The 15,262-nt window shown below is 44.7% G+C and overlaps 1 pseudogene; it reads right to left on the reverse strand.

The window, feature by feature from the left end:
* The window catches only part of LOC112077361 (bifunctional 3'-phosphoadenosine 5'-phosphosulfate synthase 1-like), a 30,124-nt pseudogene extending 15,389 nt beyond the window's left edge, over window positions 1-14,735 (reverse strand).
* Window positions 14,736-15,262: the final 527 nt, after the last annotated feature.

The raw sequence follows: 15,262 nt of genomic DNA on the forward strand, positions 1-15,262 counted from the left end.
TACCCACGTCCAGACTGTATGGCAGAATATACACGTTGCTAGTATTTTGATATCTAGGTAAAAGTGTGACTAAATGTTGACTAATTCTGATTGGTTGAGAATCAGGTCACCTGACCTGTATGACCAGGACTCATCATCATGATGCTGACTTAGAAACATCTTAAAACCTTCAAGAAAGTAACATTTAGACTTCATTACATCCGTTGTGAAGAACACTGGTATTACGAGTGACATCCACCGATTACATTCTTCGAACCTTAAGAATAGAGATTTGTTTATAAAGACACTCATTATGGGCAGCAGGTAGCCTAGTGGTCAGAGCGTTGGGCCAGTAACCGAAAGGTTGCTTGAACCAATCCCTGAGCTGACAAGGTAAAAATCTGTCGTTCTGCCCTTGAACAAGGCAGTTAACCCACTGTTTTTAGGCCGTCATTGTAAATAAGAATTTGTTTTTAACTGACTGCCTAGTTCAGGTTAAATAAATAAAATTAAAAAATCCACTGGATTAATCATCCTGTCCTTCACGCAAACACAAAATGGCAGACAGACAACACACAATAAGGAGATACTCTTTCTACAATATAAAGCTGATCTACCCCCTAAAGAAATACAATAAAGAGATAGGACGGAGACTGAAAAACAACGATGAGTGACAGGGCTTACTTCTTGGGGTCGTAGAAGTCCATGGCCCTCTTGGCTTTGTTGTAGGCGGCCACCTTGAAGGGTACAATTTCCAGGGTGATGAGTCCAGGCGCCATGGTGAGGACTTTAGCCCCATGGGTTGGCTCGTACAGGTCCTTGCCCGTGGCTGGGTGGGGCATGCCCGCCGGGTCGCGACCCACGATGTAGAAGTTGGCGCCGGCCACCATTCGCGCTCGGCAGTGCCACTGCACCTGTGGTTTTATGGTAAAATAATAATAATTGCTTTAGTTACTCAAAACTAAATGTCAACGCTAAATGTTGGCATTTCCAATGGAAAAAAATACTAGCAGGTAATTCTAATTTAGCGCCAAATCTACCTTTTAGCATTTACAATGGGAAAACCCCCTCTGGTCACTCAGAGAATGAGAACGTTTCGAATGTTTTACTGGGAAGCCAGGAGAAGGGGAAGTGGTTGGGCAGCTCTTTCAGTGGGTTGGAGAAACAAGGAAGCCATGGCACAACAAGCACGTTGTGGTGAGACCYATGGGAAGGGAAAAACAGCACTTGATTACCTTGACTGATTTGTAATCACGTACGGTGGAGCACAATTACCCTAAATACGAGTGGACATTGCGCTCGCTGCTACCGCCGATGGACATGGAAGCAAGCCCCCTATAATTACATTACAAAGCACTTTCTTCAATAATAAACAGCCAATTACGGTAATGACGTTTGGACAGGAGTGCTCAAATCCCCCCGAACGTAGCGCCCACCGCCGACATGCGAGAATCCGGTTTTACAACACATTACAGAAACCATACAACGACTCGAGTGGAAGTTACAAATGACTAAAGAAAACAAGACTTCATTCTTTCCTATCCTATCTATTTAACCACCCATACACTCCCATCCACTTTAAAATTGGAAGTCTTCAACCTTAAAACGCAGTCTTAAACTAAAGGCCTTGATGAGAGAACAGGATTAGGAGAAGAAAAAATGAAAGTTAAACTCTGATGGCAGTCTGGAGGAGGGATGGAGCGCATTGTTTTGTTAGCTGGTTGCCAGGTTGGAAGCGAGTCTTAAGATGGACACTCAGGGCATGTGAACCCCTCCCCCAACCTGGCAGCTATTCTATTTTTATGCCCCTCCCGGCACATGTGTACATATCCTACTGTGCCTTCCCTGTATTATATTCCTGCTAAATGTACTAAACGTTTTATTTTGTATTATTCTTAACTTGCTTCCTCTTAACCTCATGTGGCATCGTGGATAGGAACCTGAAGTACGCATGTCATTGTACTGCATACCGTGTGTATCCTGTGCATTAAGTGCCTTCAGAAAGTATTCACACCCCTTGACTTTTTCCACATTTTGTTGTTATAACCTGAATTTAAAATGTATTAAATAGAGATTGTGACACTGGCCTACACACACACACAATAACCCATAATATCAAAGTCGAAATATGTTTTTTATTTATTTTACTAACTAATAAATGAAAAGCTGAAATGTCTTAGGTCAATAAGTATTCAACCCCTTTGTTACGGCAAGCCTAAATACGTTCAGGAGTAAAAATGTCACATAAGTTGCATAGACTCACTGTGTGAAAGTGTTTAACATGATTTTTAATGACTCATCTCTGTACCCCACAGAGATAATTGTAATGTCCCTSAGTCGAGCAGTGAATTTCAAACACAGATTCAAYCACAAAGACCAGGGAGGTTTTYCAATGSCTCGCAAAGAAGGGCACCTATTGGTAGATGGGTAAAAATAGAAAAAGCAGACATTGAATATCCCTTTGAGCATGGTGAAGATATTAATGACACTTTGAATGGTGTATCAATACACTCAGTCACTACAAAGATAGAAGCGTCCTTCATAGCTCAGAAACCGCTCAGGGATTTCACCATGAGGCCAATGGGGACTCAGAGTTTAATGGCTGTGATAGAAGACTGAGGATGGTTAAACAACATTGTAGTTACTCCACAATACTTACCTAATTGACAGTGAAAAGGAAGCTGTACAGAATAAAAATATTCCAAAACATGCATCCTGTTTGCAACAAGGCACTAAAGAAATACTGCAAAAAATGTGGCAAAGCAAATCATTTGTCCTGAATATGTTTGGAGCACATCCAAGACAACACAGAGTGCCACACTCCATATTTTCAAGCATAGTAGTAGCTGCATCATGTTATGGTTACGCTTGTAATCGTTAAGGACTGGGGATAAACCTAATGGATCTAACTACAGAGGAAAACCTGGTTCAGTCTGCTTTCCACCAGACACTGGCTGATTAATTACCTTTCAGCAGGACAATAACCTAAAACACAAGGCCAAATCTACACTGGACTTGCTTACCAAGAAGACAGTGAATGTTCCGGAGTGGCCGAGTTACAGTTTTGAATTTAATCTTGCTTGAAAATCTGTGGGAAGACTTGAAACGGTTGTCAAACAATGATCAACAACCAATTTGACAGAGTTGAAGAATTTTGAACAAAATAATGGGCAAATATTGTACAATTCAGATGTGTAAAGCTCTTAGAGAATTACCCAGACTCACAGCTTTAATCACTGCCAAAGGTGATTCTAACATCTATTGACTCAGGGGTGCGAATACTTATGTTAATGAGGTATTTCTGCATTTAATTAATACATTTGCAAAATGTCAAAAAACACATTTTCGCTTGTGTCATCATGGAGTATTGTGTGTAGATTGGTGAGAAAAAAATCTATTTAATCCATTTTGAATTCAGGCTGGAACATAAACATTTGGAATAAGTCAAGAGGTATGAAGACTTTCTGAAGGCCTGTGTGACAAATAAACTTGACTTATGATGGATGGGAATATAACATATGTAGTCAAAGCACATAACATTTCATAGGGTGTTGTGAGGCCGGAAAATCTTATCTTTCTCCTAAAATGTATGGACTGGACTGATCTTAAGCCTGTTGTATATTTCAGGTGGAAGAAGTGTTTTATTATTTTATGGGTGAAGTCCATCTGAAGAGAAGGGATCACTACCACTACCTCGCTATCCAACAAAGGTGCAGAAATGACAGAGAACAAGCAGCAACTCTTGGAGGACAATGGACTTACATTAAAACCTTTATTCTCAGAAGGCTCCAAAAAAGCAGAAACGGGTTGGTTCTACTTTTAACAATGAGGATGCTTTTGTGGTGCATTTGATGTCAGGCTGTAAGATCACACAGACAGATGATGGGCCTTTTCAGGCTGCATCGTGTTCCCAGAACGAACAGAGCTCAGTCTGGTCCCAATGATCGTCTCCCATAACCCTGACGACATGATTAAAGGACAGCAGGAGACTTCAAACAGCTAGACAGGCATCAAGTACAAAGTGACAGAGAAAATCTGAATCTTTCTAAATCTGAATGTAAATTGCCATCCATGTTAGATTAAGCTGATTTCATAAGTCACGTGTGGACCGTCCCATCATATTACAAACAGTGACAGTCAGGCAATTTAAGTAGCCTCCAGTTCTTGAAGTGTACTCATTACTTTGCCTTGTTTACCGACTTTGTCAGGTCCATAGAAATAGAATCCATAGAACGGACTTGGCTGCCAGTCCTCCCATTATTTCAACCATTGACTTGAATAGGGAAGCCCGTTCTATGGTCAGGTTACTGCTAAGCTTACCTCAGTGGGGCGCGGCGTACATAATGGGCGACGGGAAGATGGCCACGATGGTGTTTTCGGGTTTAGCACGCCCTCGTCCAGCACGGCGGCGTGCTGCTTCATGCGCCACTCCAACGGCACGTCGTCGTCCTTGGTCCAGCCGCCCAGCGGGTGCGCAGCAGGACGGGCCGGCGGTAGCCCCGTTCGATCAGACGCTTGTGGGTGTCCTGCATGAGGAGGGCGTGGCCGTTGTGCACCGGGTTACGCAGCTGGAAGGCAAACACCGCGTCTGGAGGGAGAAAGAGGTCAGAGAAACACTGATTTAGATGCTGCATCTTTATTGAAACATCCTGGTTTTCTTAAACAGAGAGCGAGAAAGAAGAGAGAGATGTAACTCTCTCTACCGTTACCTGCATTCACTCCTTGAACTGTGTTTGAGCTCAGTGGGGGTGAGTCTGTACTGGTCCAGGCCGTCTTTCCAGCTGATCTTGTCCAGGACCTGCAGGTCTCCTCCTACCAGCCAGTCTCCACTCTCCATTACCATCTGGACCAGACAAGAGAGACAACACTCTGACCATTAGCATCATACAATACTGCACCCACTTCACTGTGACCCATATATTTTCAGGGTTCCCACTTTTCAAAAAATATTTTTCCAGGACATTTCAATTACCTTTTTACCAGAACTTATTTCAACCCGGGTAATGTGCAGATCTGAAAAGACTGGATAGGTGTAAGCAATATGGTGAACATTTCAGCCTATCAAAGAAGAGAGGTCAGTAATGACCATATTGCTTATAACTCTCCAATCCTGTCAGAGGTAACTGAAGAGCCTATGCATTTGAAATTGATGCTAAACAAGTGGCTTCTCTAACTCCTCTACCATGTTCATAGTGCAGTTATGACAGCCATCAAGGACTGTTCAAACAGTAAACCTCCCAGTCTGCAACGCTGAAAGAGGGCGGGATTATGGATAAATCAATAACAGCTCCCAGACAACTTTAAATACACATCTAAAAGTTGACTCCTACAAATTGGAACCCAGTAAGAATGAAGAGTCCCCTTTGCTTTATGCCTTTGACCGCATCTCTCTCGACTTTAGCGAAAAACAACTCACGAGAACACAAATATGACGTGTAATGTAATCCACAATGAGACACCATCCATGATGAGCTCATGGACCGCATTGAAGCGATTTTTCCCCTTACAAGGTTGTTCTAATGTCCCCAAAGTACTGCTAAACCCAGGCAAAGCCAGCTTTGTTTCAGGCTATAACTCTTGGTCTGCCTTTCTGGGCATTTACTACTGGTGTGTGACCTACACCTCTGCAGCGTAGGTACTAAAGCCATTAAAGCATCAGGACTATGGATAGACTATGGAGGACCAGGGGGTCCAGAAGCATATACACTAATGTGTCTTATGGAGATGGCTATTCAATATTACTCGAGGAGTTGAAGTTAGAAAACAATACCAGCCTACTAGTGAGCAGTTCTGATGTCCCATATAAATGGTCACAGTAGATGTAATGGTTTGGATTTAAAGGGGGTGGGTTCCTATGGTGTAACTATGGGGGCTGAGTCTTAGATTTCACAGACTATAATTTATATTCTGAGGAGGATTCCACAGTAGCACTGACTGTTTGACAGACGTTGGTGTTGCATTTGGCCCAAGTCTTTGTAAGTTTGTAGTGGGACGTCTTTCACAACAGAGATGGAGTATGTATTATCCACAAGATTATATACACTGCATATATCTTCAGTGTTCAATAAAACACAGAGAGAACTGAAGCTGCTAAAACTCTGCCCTCGTGTTGTTATCATCAGTAAGCCAGAGAGGAAGGAGGGATGGAGTTCAGTGTCACGGTGTGAAGAGGTGCCTTTCATTCCTTGATCCAACTAGTCTGATCTACTGGCTCAGATCAGTGGAAGACGAATAACCCTCACTTTGGAGGCGGAGACATGAAAGACCTATCTGAGGAGAAACGGTTTCAAATCAAATCCCAAACACACAGTAGATCTTTAAAACATTAAGATGGAAAATGATAGTAGAATGTTAGCTCAGGGGTAACAAAGCTGCATTTACACGATATACACACACTGTGTTTTAGATATAAGGGGACTCCTGCTAAATTAAACAATTCAGCATGCTGTAGTTTCCGTCTCCCTGGCGGCCCGGCCGGAGTAAACAGGAAACGTGGATTGACCCGGACGTAATACGGAGCAGGTTATTCCTAGTCTCAGAGAGAGACGGAGACGGGATGAGGGGCTGCCGCCTGCGAGGGGTGTGTTGACGGATCGGCTACAGCACAGGGAGTTAAAGTGTGTGTGTGTTAAACGAGTGACACCTTAATCAGAGCAAGCTGTACACACACATAGCGGAGACAGTATAGCACCGCTGGAGAAACAGAGTGAGTGACAGGTCTGGGAGAACCCACTACCCAGCATGCATTGCCTGCAGCAGGGCCAGAGCCGCCAGACACAGACGCACTAGAGGATTATGGGTAGCTGATGGACAGCCAACCACGCTGCTTTCTTGGTAAACTGACAGTGCCTACAACTGAACACCAACCCAGAATGGATAACAGGACGCTGAAGATAGTGTTGACTGTTCAACGTTGTTGAATTGAAGGGCATTTTGAGTGAAACAGGAGATGCAAATTCACAGCATCTCACCCAGCAAATGACTCAACGGGGCAGGGCTTTAGAATGAGCCACCGTGGTGTTAGTGTGTCTGTTCAGTGGCTTTAGAATGAGCCACCGTGGTGTTAGTGTGTCTGTTCAGTGGCTTTAGAATGACCACCGTGGTGTTAGTGTGTCTGTTCAGTGGGTTTAGAATGAGCCACCGTGGTGTTAGTGTGTCTGTTCAGTGGGTTTAAAATGAGCCACGTGGTGTTAGTGTGTCTGTTCAGTGGGTTTAGAATGAGCCACCGTGGTGTTAGTGTGTCTGTTCAGTGGGTTTAGAATGAGCCACCGTGGTGTTAGTGTGTCTGTTCAGTGGGTTTAGAATGAGCCACCGTGGTGTTAGTGTGTCTGTTCAGTGGCTTTAGAATGAGCCACCGTGGTGTTAGTGTGTCTGTTCAGTGGGTTTAAAATCATCACACCGAGTTGGGCTGCAGACAGTATAGCACTACTCCAGCTCCCTCTGTGTGTGTGTGTGTGTGTGTGTGTGTGTGTGTGTGTGTGTGTGTGTGTGGTGTGTGTGTGTGTGGTGTGTGTGTGTGTGTGTGTGTGTGTGTGTGCAAACCCACACTAATCCATAATAACAATGGGAGCCCAAATTGTCCCGAGACAGAAAGCAAAAATAACCCTAGCCCGGCTCCTGCCACCATCAGTCTTGAAGATAGGGTTTCAAAAATGCAATTTCACAATTGTCCTCCCCGGTTATAGATCTCCAGTCCTGTGACGGAGTGTGTGTGACTGAACTTGTGTGTGCGATACAGCTTTMCCAGGTCTGAACTCTCGCCACGGCTCGGCTGGCGCCTGTAGTTTTTTTTAAAGCAGGGGGGTGGGATCATTTCAGGACGCCATGAAGTCTACCTGAGCACCCACTGATATAATAACAGTSCAGATCAGACAGAAACCATTGTTGCCATCTTTGCTCAGGTATATTTGGAATGGATGAGGTGGGTGGCTGCTGGGGTAACGTGTTCAGCAGGGCCAGCTCCAAGTCCAGGACAGCTTTACTAAAAGCCCTGTGTAAATAAAAGGCMGTTTGAAGGGGCCAGATGGAGAGAGGGGGCCGAGAGACTGCGCTCCAAATAAAACACACGTGCCAATTGAGGGCGGTCCGAGGGCGATGGAGCGATTACACAAGCACTTCTGACAGGGGAAGGAGAGCAGCAGCTCCTTCCTTTACAACACTACTCCACCTTATTCACTCCTTCCATAAGCAGCACTGAGGAAAAGGGTCACCTAGGATCTGTCTTCTATTAGAACGAATGTGTGTGTGTGTGTGTGTGTGTGTACAAGGCCAAGGGGAGAGTTGGTTGGATATGGGGAGGGTGTTTATCAAACAGCACGTTAAGGGTATACATTCAGGGACATGCCTGCATTGTTCAGCATTATCACCAGGGTTCCATTTCATCATAATTATCAGTGGGACATTCTAAACAGCTCTGGAGACGTGTAGCCGTAACAGAATGTATGGGTGTATGATAATAAACGTGGTGGAAGGAGGTGTGAGAACTCCAAGGCTCCTTCCTCCCTGTCACGTCACATAAACTGTCACCTGAAGCCGTCACGAGCACCGGTTTGAGCCAAACAAAGATAGAAACACTCATAGGAAAACAAACATCGTCGTTTTGACATGTTACATGACAGTTTTAAATAGTGACAGCTTTCGTCGGAAAGTCAAGACACCCCTTGCTGCGCAGTGTAACGGTCCGTAGCCCCCCTGCTCGTTTATGTGATAGGGTCTCTGGATAACCACTGACCTTGATGTAGGAGTGTTACGCAACAGTTTTCAACGTTGACAGCTTTTGCGGGCACAACACCCTCGCGGTGCAGTGGACCGGACCATGGCTGCCCTGCCTGTCTATGTGGTAGGGGTCTCTGGAACTAACCACTGACCTTGATGTAGGGGTGGTCCTTGCAGGTAGTGCCCCACTGGCGGGCGCAGCGCTCCTCCTTGCGGTGCTCGTAGAACTCGGGGTTGCGGAGGATGGCCACACGGCGGCTCCGTACACCAGGGCCATGGCCGTGACGCCGTCCACGCTCCTTGTCCGCCCCCGACACGGCAACACCACCGGCACAGACAGTTGATGACGCCACTAGGGGACGGGAGGGGAACAGGTGGGTTCATTGAGGGGGTCAGAGGTTGAATAAAGGAAAGGAGACATGGAAGGTGGCCATGTTAGTGTTTGAGACACAGAATAAATCAACGTCAGACTGCTGACAGAGGAAGTTGATAAGTCAGAAACCAGACAGCCCCATCAGCAAAACTGCAGCGTCACTTTAACTGTCTCTCTTACGATACTTCAAGTACACGCTCTCTACTGCACACTATGCCAGGGAATATTTAGACATTTAAGATATACGAGGTGATTAGGGAACAAACACCATCCAGTCTTGTGCATTCAGGTGGTTTCTGACCCTAGCAGAAAGAAAGAAAGAAAAAAAAAGAGAAAAGAAATGGAGAGAGAAAAGAGAGAGGCCCTGTGTTGACATGATGTTGGCAGATTCATTCAGCCCTACACCTTGATTAAACCAACATGACCAGCACGCTTTTCACATCCTATTGGATCAGATGGTGTGTTGCTGGATGGGATGCCATTGCTGCCACCACCCCGCCACCACTCCTTCGTCCTCTGTCACAGAGTTAGCACACACAGCTGCTTTCAATCAGACACGTGAACACACACATGCCTGCTGTCCCAGCCTGGCCCATGCCAAACAAGGAGCTGGCACAACACATAACACAATCATCTACCAGGGAAATGCTGGTGTCCTTGTCAATCCTACTAACTGGGACTCCAAATCAGGGACGGATTACAATGAAGTGAGTAGTGTTGCAAAATTGGTAACTTCCTCAAAATTCCCTGGTTTACCAGAAATCCTGGTTGGAGGATTCCCAATTTTCTGCTTATTTCCAGGAATCTTCCCACCAGAATTTCTGGAAAACCAGGGAGTTTTGGAAAGTTAGCAGAATTTTGCAACCTTAAGTGAAAGTTTATTTAAATGAACAAATGATCTGAATTCTATCCAGTCACGTTTGGTTCAGTTGCGATTGTGTGGAACAGAAGCTCTCCAGCTCTGCAAGGGTCATCCACTATAAAATCCCTAGAAGGAACTGGAAATAGACAAATTATAGTTTGTGGAGGCAATCAATATTGAGGCTTCATCCTTTTCCCGCTCACATTTCCCTCGCTAGGACAAACAAGAGAAACCCGAGTGAGGGCATTGCACATGGACACGTCATTCAGCGTTCTCTACCAAGTACACAGGCCAGTTCCGTTTATTTGCCGCAGCATAGGGTCACCATTAGCTCTGGTTCAAAACATATTGAAACTATATCTAAAGAAAAACAAACAAGACCTGATCCAAAAATGACTTGTTGGTGCTGTGAAGAAGAGAGAGTTGTTGCTGTAAGGAACACCTGTGATATCAGACAGCTAATGAAACACTGGCTTGGTTATCATTTCTGTTGTTTAACACATTTTTATGCTGCGTGTGTGTGTTTGTGTCCAGTATGTATTGGCAACACATCACACACGTCGCCTTAAGGGTCAGTGTTATGTCGGCAATAAAAGCAAATTGACTCTTTTTTGGAAATTAACGCTGTGTAGGAAATTGGTGTATTACACAATTTCACCAATACCAAGACTGAGCCCCGCAGCGTTCCTTCAGCCCAACTCAAAAGGTACCGGTTCTATTTGTTTCCAGAGAATTAAAAGTCTTGAGCCTGAAGTGTAGAAGGATCACGATGACTCAACACAATAGCATGGTAAGATTATCCTCTGATTCTTTCATCTAAAAATCTGACTTTTGATGAACTATAATCATGATTGTATTCGATCATGTTGAGGTAATGATGAGCTAATCAAGACCACTTGTAAAGTTCTAACTACCTGCATGTACATATTACCTCAATCACCTCGACACCGGTGCTCCCGCACATTGACTCTGTACCGGTACACCCTGTATAAAGCCTCGCTATTGTTATTTTACTGCTGCTCTTTAACATTTTGTTATTTTAACTTAACATTTATTTTTCTTAAAACTGCTTGTGTTTAAGGGCTTGTAAGTCATTTCACTGTTGTATTCGGCCATGTGACAATAACATTTCATTTGATCTGAACATGTCCTTTCGAGAGCTTTCATCTCCCTCTAGTGGTCATTATAGAGCATAACATCCATCAATTTATTTGACTTCACAGAGAAATACACCTGTATTTATCACTGCACCTCCTTCTCAAAATGTCAGTGAGAAGGATTAAGAAAGGCAGACATTGAGAAGTAGGGAGACATTTTTAAGGAGAGGACAAGAGGAAAACATCAGGGATCAAGGAAAGATTATTGAGAAAGGGCCATGATGCCGTCTTACCGTCCAGCAGACAGTCAAAGTGGAGACACTGCAGGAACTCCCTCTCCCTCATGAAGCCGTTCAGAGGGGTGGCCCAGCCCTCAGCAAGCACCTGAACCCACTGCATGTCCACCTGTGGTCAAACAGCRGTCAATCAGCACGCAAATAACGATTCAACAGCATTCAAAGTGTGGTCGAACATGGATCACACTTTCAGAAATGTTCCCTTATCACTTTCACATAGGCCTTTAGAATCTATCCATCCCCCGTAGACTCTCAGAAAATACCAGTAGGTGTTAGTAAAAATGGTATTTGATGAGAACGGTTACCTTTCCAATCTGCACAGCAGGTAGTGTTTCAGCATCCGTCTTGGCCAGGTCCAACTTGTTCTCTACTACGTACAGCTCCTTCACTTCATAGGAAGCATCCACCGGCACTATATCCTACAAATATTCATTCATTATACCAGTGAAAATGCACAAAACATTTTGGCAAAACGAGACCATCCAAGAGGTTGATCGCATTGGATAAGAATTCAGGGGTGTGAAAGTGGGGGTTATACAGCTGTGAGGCGTTAGTATTTTGGAAATGTGAATCCCAATCTGAAAGTGTGACGACACTGCCCTCTAGTGGTGGAAATTAAATGTGACAGCATGATTCCATGTTACAGGTTTCAATTAATCTGTTTATATCAAACSTCATCAATGGATGGATGAAKGGATGGATRAAAGAGGAGGTTGTTTCTCTCACCTTCTCATGTAGCAGGTCAATGAGCTGCTGTATAGACTCGTTGACACTGCAGGTGTCAGTCTTCAGCACCAGCTCTGGGGCCTCTGGTTTCTCATACTCCGAGTCTATCCCAGTGAAACCTGACACATGGAGAAAACAGTCACAATTMATTCATAGAATAKMTAAATCARTCYCTCAATTGGCACGAATAACAATAGCTGAATATGAAACAATATGTAATTTGCAGAAAGGTTGTGACTTCATTAAAGTTGCAGGGAAGGTAATATCTATCCACTGAGTCAGTGGCTCACAAACGTCATCAGTTATTGTATCACCAACTTAATTGTGCTCTTCCCAGAGTACCCCTGAAGTWMCCCCTCATRTGCATTTGAACAGAGTCTTCTYAAGTACCCYTATGGATAGACCAAGTAACCCCAGGGGCYCCAGTACCGCCGGWTGGAASCACTGCACAAGTCACACAAATKAACTGAAATCTAGACAGGCTTTTTAAAAACATGGTTCACACAGCTTATTATCCAGCTTGGCGTGACTTGAAGAGACAAGATTCTTAATAGTGTGGTCTGAGGACGCACTGGAACAGGGCTGAATCCCACCCCATCCCCCCATTCAATTAGTCACTCTACCTGACATATGACACCTGGTAGATCATGTCTTAAGCTGTCCAACTGGTCAACTAGGCTTCACAGTATATCGTCTCATGCCTACAGCTCAGAGCTTAGCATGAAGGAACCTGCAAGTAAGCATTTCATTGGACTGTGGCACACCATAGTGGATGAATACTGTTGCCACACCATGTGGATGATACTGTGCACACCATGTGGATGAACTGTGGCACACCCATGTGGATGATACTGTGCACACCTGGACTGCATGTCTGGATGCATAACAATGTGGATGATACTGTGCACACCATGTGGATGATACTGTGCACACCATGTGGATGAATACTGTGCCAACACCATGTGGATGATACTGTGCACACCATGTGATGATACTGTGCACACACATGTGGATGAATACTGTGCACACCATGTGGGATGATACTGTGCACACCATGTGGATGATACTGTGCACACCATGTGTGATACTGTGCACACCAGTGGATAACTGGCATATGACAAATTGACTGAACTCGCGAGGCTCAGCATGGTGCACTAGGACTAGATGAAGATCTTGTCCAGCAGCTTCCTTAGCTTGTGACTCACTTTCACTAAGCGATAAACGACACAGCACTTCCTCTGGTAACAACAGCCAAAGACATGAGATCTCATGTTCCTGCTGGTCAAAACCAATTCACTTCACATACTTTCTCTAGACTTTCTCTTCTACGTTTTTCATACTTACTAATGCTATAGAGTTATGGTAAATTGCCTATAGTATAAGCATGTGTTATTTATCTTGCTCATCCTCTGATCTCTCCACCCTGGCTCTCTTGTAGAGGCCCTTGACGTCTCTCTGTTCACACACGTCAAGCGGCGCGTCCACAACACACCTCGAAGAAGGGCAAGCCTGCCAGCCTCGTGGATCTTCCTGGCGTTCACACGATCCTGGACGATGGGGAGACAAACACGGGATAGTTAACTCCTGACAATGGTATGATGATAATTACAGGCAAAACACAAGTAGCAGCATATTAACTCTCTCCCATCTTCTTTTTGCTCTCTTTCATCTTCCCTTTCTCATGACTTGTCACCTCTTCCCCTCTGTCTTCCTATATCCCTTCTATTCTGTCTCTACCTTCCTCTCCTCTTCTCTCTCACTTTGGTTCCCCCCATCCCCCCTCACTCACCCGTCCGTAGGGAGAGATGAAGCGGGCGATGCAAACGAGCCCTGCATCGGCGAACAGGCGGGCCACCTCGGCTATACGCCTGACGTTCTCCTCGCGGTCCTCAGGGCTGAAGCCCAGGTTCTTGTTTAAGCCCTGCGCGATGTTGTCTCCATCCAGCGAGTAGCAGGGGATGCCGTGGCACACCAGGTAACTCCTCCAGGGCATGCTCACCGTGGTCTTCCAGCCGCCAGACAGACCTGGGGTGGGAGAGAGTGGCAAGGAATAGGTGTTGATGGTGGTTGGGTCAATATTAGTATTGAGTGTAGCCAACTAGCTATACCCATTTTAGCATTGACGTCAATATTAGCATTGAATGAATGACAAATGGTGGCCGTCAATATTAGCTTTGAAGCCATGATAACAAATGGTGCCTGACAATATTAGAAATTGAAGGCAGAGCGTGGATGAATGTGATGCAATTCTTTAGAAATGCTACTGTTGATTGAATGCTAATACTGTCTTTTGGTAGTACTTAAAACCCTAAATACATCAGTAAATCTTGTTCAATGGTGAGTTAGCGTGAAGTGAATATAAAGTGACTCAAAGAAAGGCTTAATAAAACATTTGTATTTCTTTGAAGACTGTAACTGACGATAGCCTGGTCCCAGATCTGTTGTGTGGTCTTGCCAACTCCTATGGTCAGTCTCACAACAACCAATGACCTAGGAGTTGCAACCACAGCCAAACAGATCTGGGACCAGGCGAAACTGAACTTTGTTCTTCTGTATACCTGTGAGCCAGACAAGTACATCCACGAAGCCCCCTCTCGTCCCCACCCACCTGACCACGCTTGTTCCTGCTGACATGGTGAGCCTGGTAAGGTCACCATTAGTCGCCTCTGCATTCCCTGCAATCACATATTGTTCTGTCCTTTAGTTTCATATCAATTACACTGACTTAGTCCCTTTGTTCCTTTGCATTTGCAGCTACACTGACTGTGACTTTGCAACATACAGAGCCACACTGCCTTGCACAGAGTCCAGGACAGGCACATTTCTTACTCGTGAAGCAAAAAGGTCATCAGCATATTATGACAAAACGTTGAAGGACTGGTTTGCACCTAATGTACAGTAAGGTGACATAGGCCTCATTCCAATGCATGTGCTCTGTCACTAGGCTCCTGCTGAGTAGATTAGCAAGAAACATTTTGAGAGTCACAACAAAAATGTACATCAAGGACCGGGTCATCATGATGACGACAGATCATTTTGCAGCAGATACGGATCTTATAGTTAGCTAGCTAACTGCAGTTACTATATTGGCAGAACAGCTTGCTCTTGGAATGTCGTGCAGCTATAGCTTGCTACAAATGGCTGTCTGTCTGCATTTGGTGGCAAGACTAAGAAAGCTAACTAGTTGCATTTCTCCAATCATAGGAGCACGGCC

This window comes from Salvelinus sp. IW2-2015, unplaced genomic scaffold, assembly GCF_002910315.2.
Source record: "Salvelinus sp. IW2-2015 unplaced genomic scaffold, ASM291031v2 Un_scaffold4484, whole genome shotgun sequence".
NCBI lineage: Eukaryota > Metazoa > Chordata > Actinopteri > Salmoniformes > Salmonidae > Salvelinus > Salvelinus sp. IW2-2015.